We start from the raw sequence: 17144 nt of genomic DNA on the forward strand, positions 1-17144 counted from the left end.
AGATAATGTTCCAACTATTTCCTTTTTCAGCCGTAGAGAAGTCTCTCCCAAGTCCTCACTCTTCTAAGCACGAAAGGCAGCCTTTTTTTCATTTTCCCGTCTTCGTCGATCTCTGGTAAGCATACTCCCACAACATTTTTTTCTTTTTTGAAATATCTAGGCCTTTGTAGCATTTTTCAATAACTTTCAGTAATATTTTTTAAGTGCCAGATGTTGTATTTTGAAATGAATTCTCAACCAGATAACAGTCTTAGCGGGTCTTCTCACCAGGTAATAAGTTACTATATTTTGTTAAACAATAAAAAGTCATATGCTCTGTTAATATTTTTATAATGTAGGTGACCGTTCTTTATAGTACAATGCATAAATTTATTATTATTAAAATTTGATAATTTTATGAATGACTATATTTAAAAAAAAATAAAAAAAGTTTAGAAATTAAATTTTGTTTTGTATTTTTTTGTATTTTTTAAAAAATTTATTCAAATATTGGCACAAAACTTTATATTTAATAGATAAGTTTTTTTTTAATATGAATTTTTTTTATTATTTACAAAAAATATAATATTTATAAATTTTTTTTGTTATATTTTTAAATTATTTAAATATTATTTTATATTTTAAATATTATTTAAATATTATTTTTAATATATTTATTCAAATATTGTCACAAAAATTTATATTTAATAGATAAGTCATTTTCTAAATATGAAATTTTTTTTATTACTTACAAAAAAAATATAACATTTATAGATTCTTTTTGTTATATTTTTACATCATTTAAATATTATTTTATATTTTAAATTTTATTTTTAATATATTTATTCAAATATTATCACAAAAATTTATATTTAATAGATAAGTCATTTTTTAAATATAATTTTTTTTATTACTTACAAAAAATATAATATTTGTAGATTTTTTTGTTGTATTTTTAAATTATTTAAATATTATTTTATATTTTAAATATTATTTTTAACATTTATTCAAATATTGCCACAAAAATTTATATTTAATAGATAAGCCATTTTTTAAATATAAAATTTTTTTATTACTTACAAAAAATATAATATTTATATATTTTTTGTTATATTTTTAAATTATTTAAGTATTATTTTTAACATATTTATTCAAATATTACCACAAAAGTTTATATTTAATAGATAAATCATTTTCTAAATATTAAATTTTTTTATTTCTTACAAAAAATATAATATTTATAGATTCTTTTTGTTATATTTTTAAATTATTTAAATATTATTTTGTTGATAATATTTTTGAACGACTTTGTTTATAAATATTCGGGTAGATAATTTTTGTATCCACACCATAGTCATTCCCTAAATTATTAAATGTCTTTAGTGGTTAATATTAATTTGTTTCGAAAATAACAAACAGAATAATAATCGTTCTCTCCCTTTCTAAATTATTTGGAATAACACTTTTAGTTTTTCTTTTCAATTTTAGTTTTAATTTGTTATTATCTTTCTATATTTTAATTTAACTTGCAGAGCAGTCCATGAATCGTAATGTAACGTGTTATTTTTAGATCTCAAAAGGGTAAGATTAATTTTTTAAAAAACCTTAGTTGTATTAAATAATATAAAGGGAAAATTGTATATGTAACTTGAAATACTATATGTAGATTATAAAAAAGAAAAAAAAATATAAACATAATATAAAAAACTTCAATATTAATAGAAAAAATTCAAGCATATATCATTCATTATTGCAAGACCTCCAGTTATAATTATATCACTGAATAAAACATTACTAATTGATCATTGTAAAAATATTAAGCAATAAAAATGAGACTATACAAAAGAAGTTAGAAGCAGAAATAGGATGAATTTGATAATAATTAAAATAAGTTAGACATATGGTTTTCCAAAAAAAAAAAAAAAACTAACATTATATAACTAATGACATACTATATAATAGACAAATCATAATTTTTTTCAATAAATAAAAGACAGAGCAAAATTGAACTATTGGAGAGTTTACTTAGTGAAAGTAAAAAAAATTGAAAGCATCAAGTTATAAAAATTGGATAAACACCACAATCGATTAGTCTTTTTCGTAATAAATCAAACAACATGATTGACAAAAACAAGGCTCAAACTTTGCATAAAAAAAAAAGGATAAAAAACCTAAATGGAACATGTATCTAGCAAAGCAAAACATCATCACTTATTAGTTATTATTGCTTCCTAGTTTTGACATCACAAATTTTGGCATCATAGATTTAGAATATAACGAAAGTTCTACAATATGATGGAAAGAGATTTCATATCTCGGTCTCAGCTCCAATCAACTTATGATATTGCAATTAAAGAGTTAAAAAAAACACATGTCCAAACAATAAAGAGGTTCATCTATAAATAGGATTTGTGGTCTCGTCACAAATAATGTTTTAGCTTGAAACTTCAATTAAAATGGCAGTAAGCAAAGACAACTTATCTAGTGCCTGCAAAGCATGACCAAATTCATGAACATAATCGATATGATGATAGAAGTTCATATATATCTAGTATCCGCAAGTGATAAACTGAAATCAGGCAGCTACATAGATTTCAATTAGTTAATAGGAGGATCACAAAGGAAGATTATTTACATTAAACTTTTTTTCCAATCTCACCATTAGTAACACTTGTTTGATTAAAAACAAAAGAACATAGACATAAGGTACTTGTGTTCGAAGATTGGCAACTAAGCACTCACAAACTCAGAACAAACATAAAACAGAACAACAAAATATAGCAATAATAATAATATTCAATATTAAAATATAAAGTTTGAGTATGTGAAAAGATCAAATAGAAATCATGCATAGATAACCAGAACCCTTTATGTTCTTGTGAGGCTTAAAATCAGGGAACACAAGCTTCAATGCATTCATGACAGGAATTAAAAGTATACATACAATTTTGCATAACTTCCATTCTGAGTCATTTTCGATTTCACTTTTCAAAGTACCTCATCCTGCCTCGACTTTATTATTACTACCAACTAATCAAGTTGTAACTGTTTCATTCAAAATAAACAAACTCAGATTAAACAACTAATAATATATTATACAAATATGATTTGAATATAGTTATTCTAACCAAAAGAAAAAAGAAGTTTCTCTTGATCTTTTTTTTGGTTAACGCTCAAATTATGTAATTTCATACATACTCTATTGTTTTGCAAGAGATTGAGAGAAAGGATGAGTTTTGAGAAGAAAACAAAGGTGAAGCAAATACACACCCACTCTCTTTGACTCTTTGACCGATAAGAAAACTTATACTAAATTCTAAAATTTAATAAAACTAATCTATATAGTTGGTAGAACCTGTGAGTTTTGGGTATGCTGCACAAACAAAGAATCAAAATTTTAGTAAAATATTATTTTTGAAAAAACTAAAATCTGAGAAAATAGCATGTCATCTCTAAAAAAGTAAGCAGAAGGAAAAAAAACCTATAAAGTTTCCATTATTTTTAGGGAACTATAATTAGAATTCAAAACAATCAAACTAAGAAATAGGATAATGGAGATAAAAAGATTACATTGACAAATGATAATTTGGGGTATCTTTTCAATGAACACAATAAAAGAATGCCTTTTTTAGATCCTAATGAAAGGGAATGTTATTCTACTTTTTGGTTTGCATTTAAGGTTAAAAAATCCTAAAAAGGACTTATCAATCTCTCTACACGTTTATATATATGATCTCACAAATTCTAAATGAAACACTTTCTATCTATCCACGCACTTATTTTTTTATCTCTGATCTCTTCCAACGCCTAAATCAACAACAACCACCTGCCCCTATTCCTATTCATCAGTCATTCCAAACTCCTTACTACTAGCTTCTCCAATTCTTCGTCCTGAATCATCCTCCTTATTTGTTCAACCACCCGGTGTATGTTAACAACACACATTTCATTGTATTACATACCAAAATTATTTGCATTCTTTTATTTTCTTCAAGAAAGAAAAGCTCAACTTGAAGCAAACTATAAATAAATAAATGCAGGAAAAAAAGGAATTTTTACATCATGAAAAAGTTGTAACTAACACCTAAATATTTTTTTCTAACCATCTAATAAAATATAAATATTATATAAAAAAATTTATATAACTATTAGATTTGAGAAAGTTCCTATGGCTACTTACATATTCAAAGATGTTAGTGGGTACCAAACACTTAAAAATAAAGTCCAGCACTTTCCTATGCAAAAATTAACAAATATTATTAGTATGATATAACAAACTATAGAAAATAAGGTGAAAATAATTAGAAAATGGATACTTTTGGTAGAACGAAGGAGTAGGAAAATGATTATCCTTAACCTTACCGTTCCCATGAGAGCACCTTCATTCCCTGTTTCCATTTTTTTTACTATTTATCTGCACACGCGGATGAAAATCATTATTCTTTGTTTGTTTAATTTGTAAACTCCAATTTTGTTAGTGAGACGTTAGTTTTTTTTTTCTCCACAACGTGAAGAGGAGGAAGAGGTGGTGCTTGTGCTCATATAACTTCAGTAGCTTCAAGAAAGAAAATGAAATAAAAAAAGAAATAGATTAGTTTTTTTATATAGATTCTTGCTGTTACTTCTGAGCTCACGCACAGAGGAGGTAGAAAGCAGAAGGATCAATGGTGACTATGTGTCTCATTCCTCTTAGTTTCAGCTTCCCTTTCCAATTTTCTCTATGTATGACGCAATTTGAAATTGTTTGGAATGCTTGGAAATGAAAGTAATAATAGAGAGAGGAGTGAAACAGCTAAAAAGTTAAACCCTTAAGGCCTTAAATTTGATCAAACAAATGATAAGCAAAAATTTTCGCGCTCAATGCTTGGTATTAGTATTATTCTTTTAACTTTTATTTTAAATTAATAATTTTTTATATTTTAGATTATTATAACTTGGAGGTCACATGTTGTTCTATTTGAGATTGCTACAGTAACTTTTGGAGGGAATATTGTTACTTGGACTATTCAACTTTTATATTTTAAATAGATGTAAGGAAAATTTAATTTTTAAAAAAAAATTCTAAATTTTATAAAAATTAATGTCAGCACTAACTCTTCTTAGTTTGTTAGTATAGAAGACTAGTTTGGTCATATGTTATTTTAAAATACCAAAAATAAGAATAAAAACACCAAAAATAAGAATAAAAACTAAAACTATTATATTTATTTTTTTTCACTTAATTTACCTCAGGATGTCGAATCGCCATATCAGTCTTTTAAGTTGGCTACCTCAAACCCTCCACATGTACGTCTGTAAGACCCGGTTAATTAATGGCTAATTAACCCATAAATGAGAATTTATTCTAGAAAGCCAAAAATGTTATTTTTATGGCTAAATGTGATAGAGGAAATTGAGACGAGAATTTCGATACCAATTTTATAGAAATCGGACCAAGATTGGACCGAACGGGCCAAACCGGACCAACCGGACCCAAAGTGGGCCCTTGGCCCAACATAACTAAACCAAAACCCTAGTTTTCAGCACTCTCTCTCCTCACACAACACCAAAACACGCTGAAAAATTGAGATGGAAGGGGGAAGAACACTCTCTCAACTTCCTTCTCTCACTTGATCTTCAAACCACCATAACTTTTGATCTAGAGCTCTGATTGCCGCTCCGTTTGCGGCCACGTGTTCACCGCGGAGAGCTCTACAAAACCCATACAATCAATCTTGAGGTAAGCCACGTTTTACTGTTCGAAATTCCAGCCCTTGATTTCGAGTTTCATGAGCAAAAATATTGAGATTTTGGGTTCTTTGATGTTATAGGACCCAACTCTCTTGAAGGAGAAGGTTAATCTTGTCTCCTTGGACCTTGGGTGTGGTAAGATTCCCAACCCTAGTATAATTTGTTGTTCTATGATGTTTGGGTATTGAGATGTTGTGTATGGGTATGATGATTGTGGCTTAGGTTGTGTATATGTGAATATTGGAGCTTGATTGGTGATTTTGGAAAGCTTGGAAGAGGGTTTTGTGTGATAAAATCTGTTCTTGGAGGTGTTGATACCTTGAGAGCTTGTGGACAAGTGGTTTGGAAGTGCTCCGGTTGAGCTTGGGGAATCGGCTAAGGTATGGTTTTGGTTTCCCGTATCTAATATGTAATGTGGTAGGAAATACTTAGGCTAGAGGCCCTAAGATAGGCATTGAATTGTTGGTGTTATTGAATGGTTGAAATATATGATGTGTTCATATATGTGATTATGAATATTGATGCCTTGATTGTGTGAAATATGAGAAATGCATGTTGTGATATATGCTTGATGGATGATTGAGGTTGAATTGATGGGTGGTACCATGTTGATGGTGAGTATGATATTGATTATGTATAATGATGGTTAATTGGAAATGGTATTATTGGAAATTGGGATGAGGAAGGATGTATGACATGATATTGTGTTTGTCCTTTAGCCATTTGATTGAGAAGTGTTAAAATGGTTGGATGTGGTTTTGGAAACCTTGGTAAAGTGTCAATGTGTGAGTTGAGGATGGCTTGTTGTTGATTTTGGTACATTTTGAATGATTTCAAAGAGAAGGGTTGAAATTGGCATGTTTGATTGATTTTGAAAAGAGTTGAAAGTGGCTTGTTTTGAAAATGGCACCTTGTGGTTTTGTATGAAAACATGGTTTTTGGGCATACTTTGACGGGACATAACTTGGACTACGGATCTCTGATTTGTGCCAAATCTGTTTAGAAATGAAATTGGATCCGGGATGTCCATGCCGTTCGAAGAACGGGTGAAAAACGATTTAAAATGAGGAAGTTATGTCCGTCGGAAGATTGGGGTTTGAATTTGTAAATTCTGCAGCTTTTAACTTAGAAAAATTTTTAGCAGAATGACCCCTCGCGCGTAGGCGCACTTGGTGCGTACGCGCCGTTCTTCGAGAAAGCGCCATTCACGCGTGCGCGTACGCGTGGACCTGTTTTCATCCCAAAGTTGATTTTTGAGTTTTAAAAGCCAAATTTCATACTTCTAAGCCTCCGATCTCACCACTTATGTCTTAAATCATTATGATATGCCTAGCATGAGAAAAAGGGCCAGTGAATGTGGTAACTTGCGAGTGAAGCAAGGGAAAAATGAATGATCATTGAGGATCAAAGATGATTATGTGAGATGCGGAGAATGGCGGTGGAAGTGCTTGTTGTGCCATGGGCCGAAGGGCCGTAATTGTTAATGAATTGGCTGGTTATGGATTTAACCGTGAGCCGGATGGCTAGATTATTGCCGTGTTACGGCGGAGCCATGTTTATGGCCAAGTATAAATGCATATATGATGTTGATTGAATTGTGAAGGTTTGCACTTCCACCATTGGAGATGAGGGTTTCCCTAGGTAGTAGCAATGGCTAGCCACCATGTGCTCCAGGTTGAGACTCGAAGCTCTTTTGACCCTATGTCGTAAGTGTGGCCGAGCACTGTGAAAGGCCCGGATGAGCTCGCCCCCATAAATATTCACCAGTGATGGTGATGGATAAATATTCACCAGTGAGGGTGATGGATATGGATCATGATTATGATCAAGTTTATGATGAGTATAACTCGAGTTGGGGATGCACGACAGAGGGACAGTCCAATGGCTAGCTACCAGGACTTGTCGGGTTGGCTCTATAACCGACAGATGATATCATCAGCCACTAGGGACAGGCATGCATCATAAGCATACTACATGAATTGTTTGAGATTGCCTATTTGACTGCATATTACTTGCTAATTGCCTAAATGCCTTATTTGTTCCTATTTGTAAATCTCTTGTCTGATATAACTGTGTTTGCTATATTATACTCCTGCTGGTTGTTGGGAGGTCTGAAGGAAGTAGAAAGGGAAGTATTAGTTAGACTGAAGGATCTTTAGTTAGTTGCCGCTTACGGTTTAGCTTGTTTATAAGCTTTGATATTTTCTGGAGGAAGTTCTAGGATTGCCTTCGGCTTTCCTCTATTATTATGTATTATATATGTGGAAGCTGTTACCGTACTGGGGACCTCTGGTTCTCACCCATGCGGATTTTGTGGTTTTCAGATGCAGGACGCGAGGCTTCTCGTTGAGGCATGCTGGGGACTTCTGGATTAGCAAAGATCCTTTGTTCTCGAGACTCTGTTTTGGGTTATATATCTTGTTTAGATACTTTTATCTCCATTAAATAATACAAACTGTGATGACTCCTTCTAGAGGGGATTTTTGGAGAATAGGTTTTCTGTATTTGTGTCCCTTTGGGTTTCCTTTGGGGTTTCCTTATTTTATTATATGTATGTATTATTATGCTCGGACCGGTTATCTTCGCAGCCGGATTTTGAGTCTTGATATTCCCGTGCTTGACACTCTTTATATATATATAGTCTCCCATTAGCTTATCCTTTGCTCGTTACGTTATCGACCGGAGTGTTGCGTTTTCGAGTTACGGTTTTTGTTTACCCCTTTTTCTACAAGGCTCCTAGTTATAATCAATTATTCATACTACTATACGTACTAAATTTTTGTTTTAGAGGTCGTAATACCTTGCCATCTCTGAATTATGACTTAAGCATAAGACTCTGTATGGTAGGGTGTTACAACGTCAATCTTATATATTAAGTTACAATCAAATGTTCGATTCATTAGTTTTTCAATCAAATATTCGGTCCAGTTTTAATAACTATACTATAAGGCATGTTACCACAAATCTACAAGTGTAGATAATTTTTGGTATTCATACCATAGTCGCTCCTCAAAAGATATTAAATATTTTTAGTGGCAAATATTAATTTGTTTTGCAAATACCAAAAAGAATAGTAATGTCCGTCCCTTTCTAAATATTATAAAAGAAATCTGTTGTTAATACCTCTTCAGCTGAAATCTGCCTCATGAGATAACCATTATGAAGTGTATATATCAAAGTGACATTTAATTCATCTAAGTCCAAAATATAAAAGTGATTTGATTTATACAAGTCAGTCAAATTATATGTTATATTTTTATATTATTTTTTTAGGAAACAATAAGAAAAATAAGCAACCTATTCTGCATCTAATAACACTCTTTGACAGGAAGCACTTAAATTCATCATTCAACTACCCAAATGGATAGAAAAACTTAATAATTAACAATAGTAGCAGTACTAATAAGTAATAATAACAACAGTAACAAGAAAGAAATAAAGCATCAAGTGAAAATATTACAAATAATTGCCATAAAAAATTTATACTCATTCATCACATTCAACTTTCATCCAAGTTAAGAGTAACACATAACTTTACTATTGTTATGAGCCCCCTCAGCTATATATATAGATTCAGCATAATGTTATTCTTGCTTTTTCAATACTCAGAATAAATATATCAATGGGAGATTATAAAATTAAACAATCTAGAAGAAAAAAATTAATCTGAACAGAATTTGAAACCTTGTCAAAATTTCCAAGTATCTTAGTGGATCCTCTTGATGAAGTAAACACATCCTCAATACCAGCGAACTACAGCATCTTCGTTGGAATCCTCATACTCTATTGATATAAAACATTAGGCAAGAATAAAATACAAGGAGACATCTTCAATTATATATAAAAGTCATGAAACTTCAATGCCAACAAATCCGTATAAGGCATAACAAAGTCATAGTATCCCCTATTTTCAAATTTCAATTATAATTATACACAAATTTGATCCTCCTGAACCCTAAATTTGCAAAATTGCTCCCTGGAGATTGCGTGTATCATAGGTATAAAAATAAAAAACATGAAAAAGAAAGAAGAAAGATATACCATTCATGGCCTGAGTGATTGATTCGAAATCCACGAAAGTTTTTGGTTGCTCTGTTGCGAGAGCTCTGAATTAGAATGATCGCGCGATTTCACTGCAGAATGTGAAAAGAACAGAATAGATTAGGCTTCATACTCCTAAAAGAGGGGAAGAGAAGGGCGACGGCGATCGGCGAACGCGAACTGCAGTGTGGTGAAGGCTACGCTGTGATGATACTTTCTCATCTCTTCTCTTCTCATATCAAACGAGCGTGAATAATAATAGGGTGGAAGAAATAGGAAATAAATCTGTAAATGAGAAAGAGTGAGACATATAGACTCAGTATAGTGATTAGTGACGGTTAAAAATTTGATGCAAAAGTGTCACAGTATTATTAGATAGAGACTTATTTTAAGCGTGGTAAAATAAGTGTAGCTATATATTCAATTTGTTGTAAATACCAAAAATAAGAATAAGAACTAAAACTATTATATTTATTTTTTTTTTCATTTGATCTCAGGAACATGTAGCTACTTTTCATGACCATGACGATGCCGAATTGCCAAATCGCTTTCTTCAGTTGACTACCTCAAATCTTTCGCAGGTGTGTTAATATTTTTAGAATATTGGATCGGATTAGTTTAAGGTCTGATTTATCAGTTTTCCGGTCGAATGTTCAGTCCAATTTTAATAATTATGCTCTAAGATATGTCACCACAAATCTACAAGTTTAAATAATTTTTGGTATTCATACCATAGTCACTCCCTAAAAAATATTAAATATTTTTAGTGGCAAATATTAATTTGTTTTACAAATACCAAAGAGAATAGTAATCGTCCGTTACTTTCTAAATACTATAATAACATTTTTAATTTCTTTTTTCAATTTCGGTTTTAATTTGTTATTGCTTTCCTGTATTTTAAGTTAATTAGTTTGGTCATATTTATTTGAAAGTACCAAAAATATGAATAAGAACTAAAACTCTTATATTTTTTGTTTCATTTGATTTTAGCATCGAGTACTTGATTCATTTCCCGAGATAAATCCCTCTCTCCAGATCCAATATCTCAACTTCTCTAGAGGTGTGTTAATCTTTTGTAATATATTATAATTTCATAAATATTATAGTATAGATAAATATAAATTTATCAAATGATAAGAAATGATATCATGTTCTGTTAACACTTTAAGAATGTTGGACCTAATTAATTTAGAATTTGATTCACCGATTTTTTAATCGAACCGGTCGATACGGTATAGTTTTAATAACTATGTTCTACGCCAGTGCCACTACATAGTTTTTTTCCTTTCTAAATACTAAGGAGTATTATGTTTTTATTTTCAATTTTAGTTTTAATTTGTTATTGCTTTTCTAAGTCATGTTCTTTAAAAATTCTAATATTTTCAATTTTATTCTTAACGTTTTTAATTTGTGTCAAAATTACCTAGACGTTAACTTGACGTAAATTGTTAAGGATAAAATTGAAAATTTTTAATGATAGTTTTGACACAAATCGAAAATATTATAGGCAAAATTGAATGAATAAAAAATGCTAGATACAAAATTGAATAAAATTTTATGTTTGGAGTATTTTTTTAAAAAGATTGTAAATATTAGAGACAAAAAATATATTTTATCCTTAAAAATTAATGGTTCAAAATAAAAGATTAATAAACACATAGTTAACATATTTTTTTAGATATAATTAAGATATGACTCTTTTTAACATTACTATTTACATATTTCTAATTTATTTGTTATAAAAAATTATTATTTAATTACTAATTATTTGTTAACTCTATTTAATTTCAGGGACATGATGACAATGACCCACCCTTATCTCCTATCCCTCCTTTTATTAGGGTGAAAAAGAAATGTACTGGGTTATCTTTACTAGGTCTTTTATTTTGTTTTTTGTTTGGGATTTTAGTTTACATGATCGGGAAGTTTAAGGATAAGTCTAATAAGGGTAATTCTATAAAGAAGTTTGTGGTAATTGTGAATGCCATCTATTTCATAGTAGTTACTCTAAGTACAATAGGATATGGGAATATTACCCCTAGTTCTAAATCTGGTAAAATCGGAACTATGGTTTTAGCTCTTTTGTGTCCTGTGGTTTCTAATATTTCTTGAAAGCTACCTGAAATACATTCTTAGAAAATTAGAAACGTGCTTAGTTAAAAAATTAGAAGGAAGCATGTTAGATTGTTTGGTAGTTAACCATAAAATAGTTTATTGGGCAAAATTTTTCTTAGCGGTTCTTGCTGGCCCGTTTGTCTTTAGCATCGGAGCAGTCATAGTCCATCGTTCAGAGCGAATGAGTTGGTTAGATAGTTTTTACTTTTCTGTGATTTCCATAACAACAGTAGGTTATGGGGATTACTCTTTTAGAACACCAGTAGGAAAGTGTGTTGCATGTATTTGGTTTTTATTTAATTCTGTTATTTATAGTTTTGCAATTTTATTTCTGATTATTTGTATTCTTAGGCCAATTACTCCTCAAAACGAATGAATTGTATTTTGTGAATTGTAAAATGACAATGAATGAACTGTTTTCTTTTCTATATCTTTTTTCTTCTTTCTTCTTAATATATTTAATTAGTTTCAATCAAATTAAACCTTTTTATTCTAATTATAAAAAATTGGTAAAATTATAAAATGAGATATTAATTATTATTTTATTTATAATTTTTATCACTTTATTATCATTTAAATGCCGACTCCCCTTTACTTGTCCCTCTTTTAGAGGAAAAACTATACATATACTAGGAGAACCTAGTAATCTAATTGGGACAATGGTTGTTAATATGTAGATAAAGAAAAGATTAGGTTGGCCTAAATCATCATGTGTTATGCCACAGTTGCAGGGATAAGCTCAATCTTTCTTAAATCAATCAAAGCATGATATGCACAGTAGATTATTTATTATTAGTCGTTAGAAATATTGCTAATAATATTTGACAAGATGCTCCAAATTTCAAATCACTGATGAAGCCTACTACTACTAGTGTGTCGTTTCTAGATGTTTGGAGAGGGAAAAAAGAGGCTAAAAAAAGATAGGCAAAGGACTCTCTGTGCATATAACAAGTTACAAGACAATCTAATAATTACAACTTACGAATTTGTCAAAAATTGCAACTATTTTTTACTATGCAAATTAATAAGGTTGGAGAAAGAGGAATAAAGTTTGGAACCGAAAAGAGTGGATTGAAGGCATGGGGAACGGTTGGTGGTGGTAGTGTCAAGCCACCACCAGTGTGAAGGTTATTTCTTAGTCATTTCATCCATCACCTTCTTCACTCTTCTCTTGTTGCTTCTCAACAACAAAAACAAACATAAATATTATGGCAAAACAACAAAGAAGAACCTCGGTTTTCCTAAAAAAAAAACTGATACACAAGCATAACCATATGGGGACTGGAGACTTCTATGATATGGATAGTAAAAACAATCCACACATATGGATAGTATGTGTCAAGACTATCAACTACAGTTTTGCAACACGTGGCATTAGTGTCTTTTGACTTTTAGACCTTTTGCAGAAAGGATGTGCAGTAACGTAGAGGGTGGCAGTTGATGTGCAGAATGTATTGCACAATAGAGTTGATTAAAAGTGGGATTAAGTCTAATGATTTTTGTGTTTTTTTTATTGGTTCACCGTAAGTGCTCCCTTCTTTTGTGGATTCAGACCTAATGGTAGAAAATGCTTGATTTTGGGCATGGATTGAGATTTTTTTTTTTTTTTGTGGTTTTGTGAAAAATTGTTATCTTCTATTTGATCTCAGGAACATGTAGCTACTTTTCATGACCATGACGATGCCGAATTGCCAAATCGCTTTCTTCAGTTGGCTACCTCAAACCTTTCGCAGGTGTGTTAATTTTCTATATCATGTTCTGTTAATATTTTTAGAATATTGGATCGGATTAGTTTAAGGTCTGATTTATCAGTTTTCCGGTCGAATGTTCAGTCCAATTTTAATAATTATAGTCTAAGATATGTCACCACAAATCTACAAGTTTAAATAATTTTTGGTATTCATACCATAGTCACTTCCTAAAAAATATTAAATATTTTTAGTGGCAAATATTAATTTGTTTTGCAAATACCAAAGAGAATAGTAATCGTCCGTTACTTTCTAAATACTATAATAACATTTTTAATTTCTTTTTTCAATTTTGGTTTTAATTTGTTATTGCTTTCCTGTATTTTAAGTTAATTAGTTTGGTCATATTTATTTGAAAGTACCAAAAATATGAATAAGAACTAAAACTCTTATATTTTTTGTTTCATTTGATTTCAGCATCGATTACTTGATTCATTTTCCAAGATAAATCCCTCTCTCCAGATCCAATATCTCAACTTCTCTAGAGGTGTGTTAATCTTTTGTAATATATTATAATTTCATAAATATTATAGTATAGATAAATATAAATTTATCAAATGATAAGAAATGATATCATGTTCTGTTAACACTTTAAGAATCTTGGACCTAATTAATTTAGAATTTGATTCACCGATTTTTTAATCGAACCGGTCGATACGGTATAGTTTTAATAACTATGTTCTATGCCAGTGCCACTACATAGTTTTTTTCCTTTCTAAATACTAAGAAATATTATGTTTTTATTTTTAATTTTAGTTTTAATTTGTTATTGCTTTTCTAAGTCATGTTCTTTAAAAATTCTAATATTTTCAATTTTATTCTTAACGTTTTTAATTTGTGTCAAAATTACCTAGACGTTAACTTGACGTAAATTGTTAAGGATAAAATTGAAAATTTTTAATGATAGTTTTGACACAAATCGAAAATATTATAGGCAAAATTGAATGAATAAAAAATGCTAGATACAAAATTGAATAAAATTTTATGTTTGGAGTATTTTTTTAAAAAGATTGTAAATATTAGAGACAAAAAATATATTTTATCCTTAAAAATTAATGGTTCAAAATAAAAGATTAATAAACACATAGTTAACATATTTTTTTAGATATAATTAAGATATGACTCTTTTTAACATTACTATTTACATATTTCTAATTTATTTGTTATAAAAATTATTATTTAATTACTAATTATTTGTTAACTCTATTTAATTTCAGGGACATGATGACAGTGACCCACCCTTATCTCCTATCCCTCCTTTTATTAGGGTGAAAAAGAAATGTATTGGGTTACCTTTACTAGGTCTTTTATTCTGTTTTTTGTTTGAGATTTTAGTTTACATGATCGGGAAGTTTAAGGATAAGTCTAATAAGGGTAATTCTATAAAGAAGTTTGTGGTAATTGTGAATGCCATCTATTTCATAGTAGTTACTCTAAGTACAATAGGATATGGGAATATTACCCCTAGTTCTAAATCTGGTAAAATCGGAACTATGGTTTTAGCTCTTTTGTGTCCTGTGGTTTCTAATATTCTTGAAAGCTACCTGAAATACATTCTTAGAAAATTAGAAACGTGCTTAGTTAAAAAGTTAGAAGGAGGCATGTTAGATTGTTTGGTAGTTAACCATAAAATAGTTTATTGGGCAAAATTTTTCTTAGCGGTTCTTGCTGGCCCGTTTGTCTTTAGCATCGGAGCAGTCATAGTCCATCGTTCAGAGCAAATGAATTGGTTAGATAGTTTTTATTTTTCTGTGATTTCCATAACAACAGTAGGTTTTGGAGATTACTCTTTTAGAACGCTAGTAGGAAAGTGTGTTGCATGTATTTGGTTTTTATTTAGTTCTGTTATTTATAGTTTTGCAATTTTATTTCTGATTAATTGTATTCTTAGGCCAATTACTCCTCAAAATGAATGAATTGTATTTTGTGAATTGTAAAATGACAATGAATGAACTGTTTTCTTTTCTATATCTTTTTTCTTCTTTCTTCCTAATATATTTAATTAGTTTCAATCAAATTAAACCTTTTTATTCTAATTATAAAAGATTGGTAAAATTATAAAATGAGATATTAATTATTATTTTATTTATAATTTTTATCACTTTATTATCATTTAAATGCCGACTCCCCTTTACTTGTCCCTCTTTTAGAGGAAAAACTATACCTATACTAGGAGAACCTAGTAATCTAATTGGGACAATGGTTGTTAATATGTAGATAAAGGAAAGATTAGGTTGGCCTGAATCATCATGTGTTACGCAACAGTTGCAGGGATAAGCTCAATCTTTCTTAAATCAATCAAAGCATGATATGCACAGTAGATTATTTATTATTAGTCATTAGAAATATTGCTAATAATATTTGACAAGATACTCCAAATTTCAAATCACTGATGAAGCCTACTACTACTAGCGTGTCGTTTCTAGATGTTTGGAGGGGGAAAAAAGAGGCTAAAAAAGATAGGCAAAGGACTCTCTGTGCATATAACAAGTTACAAGACAATCTAATAATTACAACTTACGAATTTGTCAAAAATTACAACTATTTTTTACTATGCAAATTAATAAGGATGGAGAAAGAGGAATAAAGTTTGGAACCGAAAAGAGTGGATTGAAGCCATGGGGAACGGTTGGTGGTGGTAGTATCAAGCCACCACCAGTTTGAAGGTTGTTTCTTAGTCATTTCATCCATCACCTTCTTCACTCTTCTCTTGTTACTTCTTAACAACAATAACAAACATAAATATGATGGCAAAACAACAAAGAAGAACCTCGGTTTTCCTAAAAAAAAAAGTGATACACAAGCATAACCATATGGGGACTGGAGACTTCTATGATATGGATAGTAAAAACAATCCACACATATGGATAGTATGTGTCAAGACTATCAACTATAGTTTTGCAACACGTGGCATTAGTGTCTTTTGACTTTTAGACCTTTTGCAGAAAGGAGGTGCAGTAACGTAGAGGGTGGCAGTTGATGTACAGAATGTATTGCACAATAGAGTTGATTTAAAGTGGGATTAAGTCTAATGATTTTTGTGTTTTTTTTATTGGTTCACCGTAAGTGCTCCCTTCTTTTGTGGATTCAGACCTAATGGTAGAAAATGCTTGATTTTGGGCATGGATTGAGATTTTTTTTTTTTTGTGGTTTTGTGAAAAATTGTTATCTTCTATTTGATCTCAGGAACATGTAGCTACTTTTCATGACCATGACGATGCCGAATTGCCAAATCGCTTTCTTCAGTTGGCTACCTCAAACCTTTCGCAGGTGTGTTAATTTTCTATATCATGTTCTGTTAATATTTTTAGAATATTGGATCGGATTAGTTTAAGGTCTGATTTATCAGTTTTTTGGTCGAATGTTCAGTCCAATTTTAATAATTATGGTCTAAGATATGTCACCACAAATCTACAAGTTTAAATAATTTTTGGTATTCATACCATAGTCACTCCCTAAAAAATATTAAATATTTTTAGTGAAAAAATATTAATTTGTTTTGCAAATATCAAAGAGAATAGTAATCGTCCG

Source organism: Arachis ipaensis, chromosome B1 (genome assembly GCF_059453495.1).
Source record: "Arachis ipaensis isolate K30076 ecotype BB chromosome B1, ASM5945349v1, whole genome shotgun sequence".
In the NCBI taxonomy this organism is placed as follows: Eukaryota; Viridiplantae; Streptophyta; class Magnoliopsida; order Fabales; family Fabaceae; genus Arachis; species Arachis ipaensis.